Genomic DNA, 6,453 nt, shown 5'->3' with positions numbered 1-6,453 from the left:
GTGGGCGGTAATTGCCCTGGCAACTGCCTGACTCTAGAACCAGTGGCCACACAGCGAGGAGGCCACCCAGACAGACACCCCCTTGGGGGGGGGGTACAGCATCTTCCAGGGGACTCCCTGTCGCTGGTGAGTGAGGCTGTCTGAACGCAAACCCTCCACGCTTCCACCTCAGCTGAGGCCGCTGTGCCCTGGCTGGCATACCTGGGCAGCATCCAGGTGCTACCTGTCTGTGGCTGCCACAGCCCCTCCCAGGTTCACCCCTGTTCACATGGCTGTCCACGCCTGACGATCACAGCCAGCGCTGCCTGAGGCCTGCCAAGCAGGAAGTGAGCCCCGGCTCCAGGTGGCCTCCAGAGCCCACCCCCTCCACCCCCCGCCTGGGGCCGGAGGCAGGCACCCTTGCCACCACCATGTGGGCCTGTTTTGTTTCCATCCACGAGGCGGCTAGGGGCTCCCGGGCAAAGGTGGCACTAATGGGGCCACAGGGAGAGGTGCAAGGCTGAGGAGCGAAAGGCACGGCCAGCTAGACAGGACAGAAGCCAGGACAACGTGGAAGCCGCCTCACTGGCCGAGGTGTTCTCCTCACGGGCCTCCCCACCCAGTTGCCGGGGCAGTACAGGGACATGGGAAGGCACAGAGAGACAGACTGTGAGACGGACAGACCGACACCACAGGAGAGAGCGAGGGAGAGGTAGAGAGAGACAGGATGAAAGAGACCGAGGGAGACATGAACAGAGATAGACAGACAGAGGGTGGGGAGAGACACAGATGGTGAGAGAAAGGGAGACAGAGAGAAGGAGAGACAGACACAGATATAGGGAGGGGGCCTGGTGGGGACCAGGAAGAGGGAGGGGGACTGGCAGGGACCAGGAAGCCCTTCCCGGGCAGAGAGGACAGGGGCACAGGTGTGGGTGGGCTGACTAGCAGGCTCTGGGGGACTTGGGGTCCAAGAACCCTGCCCTACCCTCAGCCGACGCCTGTCCCTCCAGGGGAGCTGCAGAGAAGGCCCTGACCCCCACAGTGGGTTTCACATTGGGCTGCTAACTGCAAGGTCAGCCGTTCAAACCCACCCATAGCTCTTCAGGAGAACTCGGAGGCTGTCTGTTTTGGCAAGATGGGCCAGTCTGCCCTGGCTCAGGGCGTGGACTCAGGGCAGTGAGGGAGAGCCAAGTAAAGCCAAGCCGAGCCTGGCCTGCGGGCACTCAGCCTGTGTGTCAACAGAAGGTCCCTCAGTGCATGGGCTATGCCAGGCCCCATCAGTCACCCAGAACAGGTGATAGGAGGGGTGGCCAGGCTTCCTGGAGCCACCCTCCTGCCCGGCCAGCAGGACAGCAACGGTGAGGTGGACGGACTCAGAGATAGAACTCACCTAACGGGATGTCTTTCTGGAATGTAAGGCCCTGGCCAAGTGGGCCTCTGCCCACATCCGCCCCAGAGCCTGGGTGGGCACTGGCAGGCCTGGGCAGCTCAGACCCGCTGACAGCAAAGCCATGGGTAGGGAGACCACCCAGGTGGGCCCGTGGCAATTACACCCCCTGCAAAGGGCGTGCAGCCAAGGCCTGGGTCTGGACAAAGGCCTTCCCCTGTGTCCCCCCCTAGTGGGGCGGCCTCGGAGTCGGGACCCTGTCTGTGACCCCAGGGTGTCTCCAGGAAGGCCCGTTGGAGCCCTAACCTGGTGTCTATAAAGCTGAGCTTGTTGGGGAGCCAGCCTCTGACTACAAGAGCAGCCCACGTGGCGTCATGGAGGGAGGGGTACTGGGTCCCCCTGAGTGATGCCCCTTGGGGAGAAGAGACAGGGATGGGGACACAGAGGGACAGTGTTCATGCAAGGATATGTCTACAAGCCAAGGGCTGCCAGGGCCACCAGCACCGGGGAAGGCTCGACGGAGCTTTCCTCCAGAGCATTCGGAGAGAGCAGGCCCTGCGGACAATCTGGGTCCGGCATAGGGGCTCTGGAAGTGGGGACGGTGTGTTTCTGCCACTCAGAGCTCCCCCCCCCCACCCAGCCATTGTGGTTGTTACCATTGCCCTGGAAAGGAACACATCCAACCTGCATCTCCAACGCTGGCACTGGGCACTAGACATGGTGCTGACCCTGCTGCCCAGACCCCAACGCCAGCACTGTTGCCTGGGATACCCAAGGGTGTGGTGGTCCCGCTCTCCTGGCAGAGGGCCTGCAGGCCACACGAGCTGAGGGCCCCCTGTCCCACATGATGTCCTGGGCACCTGAGCCCCAGGGAAGCCCCCACCTGCCCTTTGGAGGAGCCTGTGACCCAGGAAAAGGGAGTCAATTTCCTGGGAGCTGTCCCTGCAGGACAAAGTTAGAACTGAGGCAACTCCGGGTCACCTCGCTCCAGGATGGCTAGGTCATGCGCTGCTTATTGGGCAAGTCCCCGTGGCACAAGCTGGCACCTGCCCACTAGCATGGCCAGAGCTGGCTGGTGGCCGCAGGAAGGCAGGCAGCCCCACTGGGAGTGACAGTGTTCCTGGTGGGAGACAGAAACCACTGGGAATGAGGAGGCTTCCCCGTCAAGGCAGAAGATGGTGTCTGTGGCCCCACAAAAGCCTGTGCCCGCTTTCTGGGTGGGATTCGAGCCGATAAGGGGCCGGCCACCAGCGGGGTCCAGCCAGACCCTGTTCCAGATGCTCGATGACAGCACTGCTGCAACGTGTGAGCTCGACTCTGGGGGATCTGCAGGGGGAGACTGAAAATGCTCCCCCACCCCTGCCCCGCCTGTCCCAGCAGTCTGACTCTCCCAGTCAGACTTCCCCCGACTGGCCAGTTGGCATCTGCTCCAGTCACCCTGCTGCGGGACCTCAACCCTGAGTAGTCACCAGAGCCGCCTCCCTCCCTCTCACACTCACCCACATGGCACAAAACCTCCAGGTAGGCAAGATGGCCTCTTGCCAGGAGATCTGGGCTTGGGATCCAAGGCGGACCTGCTTGAGACTTTGCTCCCGACACTCCGTGGCTTCCCGTCCGTGGCCATGAGGCAGGGACGGCCAGGTGTGCTGTGAAGAAAAGGGGACAGTGGCGGATTCAATGATTGGGCAGGTGTAGCCAGGAGCCACCGACTAGAAAAGATCCCAGGCCAGCTGTAGGTGCAGGAGCAAGGGGCCTTCGGGTCACGGCAGGGCAGAGCCAGCTGGGTGGCATAACGGACCTGGGTAAACCTTTGAGAATGATGCTGCCCTCCAGGCAGATGGACAGGGCTTGGACACCAGGTCCCCAACACATAAGGCTTCCCCCTGGTCTCCCAACGTCCAAAGGGACAGTATTTGTCACAGCAGGCTGCCCTCAGCCAGGAGAGGTCCAGGTTCAGTGGACAGGTGCTTCCCCAGGGGATACCAGAGGCAGTGTGGGGCTGTCATGGCCAGTCCCTGTTCAGAGCTCTGCAGATGCCTGACCACCACGAAACACTGGGGTGGGGCCGGGGGGTGCAACTCTCCTCCTTTCAATTATGTCCTGTCCAGAAAGTCCCACTGGGGCAGAACTTAACGAGTTCAGAACACTCCAGGCATATTATCAGGCTGTCCTTGTTCTAAAACAGTGCTATTCCCTGGAAGCAAGCACAGCCTGAGTCTACAGAGCAGGAAGTCTGGTGTTGAGGCCACATGGCATGGCCCCCAGCCCCCTGAGTCAGGATCCTGTGGACAGGTTTCAGGGGATGGGATCAGGGCCTACAGGCACCCCCGTCCCCCAGCTCCAAGGACAAGAAGCCTGCACCTTGCACTACCAGCCCCATTTGCCTCACATCAGGGTGAATCTTACAGGACCCTCAGAGGGGACTGTCCTCAATGGCCAGGGGGCATGACAGGGCAGCCAGCAGGTGAGCTTTGAGCTGCCACATGCCACACCCCAAGCTCCTGATGGCTGACATTCCCTGTGGTGCCTGGGACGCCCCAACAAGACCTCCCACAGGCTGAAAAGGACAGGGGGGGGGGCCTGGTCTGCTGAAGCCCAGTGGACCCAAGACCGTGGCCCTCAGACCCCCCTCCAGCCTGAAACTGAACCCACAGACCCCCCTCCAGTCCAGAACTGAACCCAGGAGGCCCCCCTTAAGCCACGCGGCAGACAGACAGGCCCGTGTCATGAACAGGGAGACCACAGCACGGCTCTGAGAACCATCAGCCACAGAGCCCTGAGGTAGCGGCTGCCCTCCCGGAACACGGCTGGGAGAGGGGTGGGAGGGACAAGAGTGACAGAAACAGGTCCCCAGGGGGGGAGGGGCAGGGGAGGGTGTGCGCGCGCGCGGACACTGATGGAATGTGGCCAGGGCTCCTCTGGAAGTGGATGGGGGACGACCTGGAAGGGGCCCAGGGACCAGCACAGTGGGAGAGACAGGTGCGGACGCCCAGGACCAAGACCGGTGCCGGTCTTAACTTAAACGTGAACTACAGTCAAACCCGCTTCCGGCTGCTGAGGCTTCCTGGAGGCGGTCTCCCCACACCTGCCCCACCCCCCACCCCAACACACACCTGCCCGACCCTGGCGGAGCCCGCCGGCGACAACGGACGTGCTCTGGGAGCGGCGCCCTAGAGAGGCCAGCTTCCGTTCTGCGGTTCGCTGGCATTTTTAGAGTAATTGAAGTAAATGCGCCGACTGCGGTCCGTGGGCGGGCCCGGGTGGGGGCGGGTCTCCCGGGCGCGTCGCCATTGGCCATGGGGTGGGCGCGCCCCGCCTGGCTGCGCGCCCCGCGCCCGATGAATGAAGCCGACGCTGCGGCCCAGGGCGCACAGAGCGGGGCGCGCAGCGCGGCGGTCGGGTCCCAGTGGTGAGTGCCGGCGGGCCCAGGCGCGGGGGGCGCAGGTCTGGGGGGCTCGGAGACCCGGGCTCCGGCCTGAGCCCCCTCTCCGGCGGCCAAGCAAGGACGGGCCTCCTCCGGGGGTCAGGTCGGGTGCCGGGCCTCGCGTCCAGCCCGCTCCCGGGACAGCCCTCGAGTCCCGTGGAAGGTGGGCGAACCCCGCGGAGTCCTGGCGGCGGTGCGGGGTGGGGTAAGATGGGGAGAGGGAGGGCGCAGAGGGCACGTGGGCGCCCGTCAGAAGACCAGCTTCGAGCGCAGCCGGGTGTCGGTCGGTCATCGTCCCCGGGCACGCTGGGCCGGGCTGGATTCGAGCCGGGCGCTCGCGGACACCTTGGGCAGCTGAGCGCGGGCGGAGCGCGCTGCGGGGCCGGGCTCCAGACAGACGCCGGGCAGATCCCCAGCACGGGCGCCGCCAGCCGCGCCCCGGTCCCGCCCCACCGCGCGGTCCCAGCCTGGCGCAGGATCAGGGCGGGGCCGGGCACAGCGCCCCACATCGCAGCTTCGTCCTGAGCATGGTCTGCGGGGGCCGGTAGGTGCGGCGGCCCCTACCCTCGACTCCGCGTCCTGGGCCACGGGCACTTCCCTCGCGCTGCCCTGGGAGCGCGGGCTGCTGGAGGCCCTCCAGCCCCTGCGAGGGGTCCGCATGGGGAGCCACGCGCCGTCTGCACGCGTTCGAAGTGACAGTATTTTTCCACCGCGGAGAGTCCCGGCGCCATGCTGGCTGAGGACAGAGGGCCTGGGACTCTGCTTTGGAATCCGAGGCTGAGTCCGGAAGCCCACTGCCCGGGGCGGAAAATCCGCAACTTGGCTGTGCATAACAGGCTGGGACAAGGAAGGGGGGCTTCCTGGAGGAGAGAGACCTGGCTTTACAGGCTGCCCCGCTTAAGCGCCTAATAACCACCATGCTATTCTTAGTACGGAAGCTTCTCTGGAACCTGTTCTCTGTGGCTGACCCTGCTGGCCTTTGAAATACCAGCGACTCAGGGTGACAGCCACCCAAAAGCCACCGCAGCAGGACAGACACAGACTAGTGGGGGCAATTGTGACCGCGGTTGGTTGTGGAACAGATAATGTGTGCTGTGTGAGGTTGTCTAATGGAATCCCCACAACTCCCACCCTGTCCCACACACAAGGGTGTTGGGGCTCCAAGGGTCCCCGACTCAGCCAGGGGCAGCAGGACTTGTTAGGGTTTTTAACCTTTCATTGTGAACTGGGCTGAGGGTGACAGAACAGGTGGCAGCTGCACACGCAGCCCTGGCCCCATCTGGCCCGGCCATCTCCTCCCCAGCCATCTGGGAGTGTCCATCCGCCCCCCAGGCGGGGGCCTTTGAGCCCAGGCTGGGGCCCAGAGCGGGCACAACTCTTGGTGAAGGGCCAGGAGAGCTGAGGAAGAGGACGGTCCCAGAAGATGGGCCACCGTGGACTGACTGTGGGAAGTGTAGTTCTGGGCAGGCTGGGGGCCCGGGCCCAGGGCCCCATCACTGAGAGCACCTCTCCTTCCTGCTGAGCAGGGCCAAAGGTACGCTGGTTGGTTATTCACCAGGTGGTTATGACCCAACCAGGGTTCCTAGGTGTGGCCCGAGCAGCTGCTGGGCATGGCTGACCTGGTCCCTACCCCATTGAGGGCAGTGCAGTAGGCGGGAACTGG

Source organism: Tenrec ecaudatus, chromosome 12 (genome assembly GCF_050624435.1).
Source record: "Tenrec ecaudatus isolate mTenEca1 chromosome 12, mTenEca1.hap1, whole genome shotgun sequence".
In the NCBI taxonomy this organism is placed as follows: domain Eukaryota; kingdom Metazoa; phylum Chordata; class Mammalia; order Afrosoricida; family Tenrecidae; genus Tenrec; species Tenrec ecaudatus.
This window is presented reverse-complemented; position numbering follows the sequence as displayed.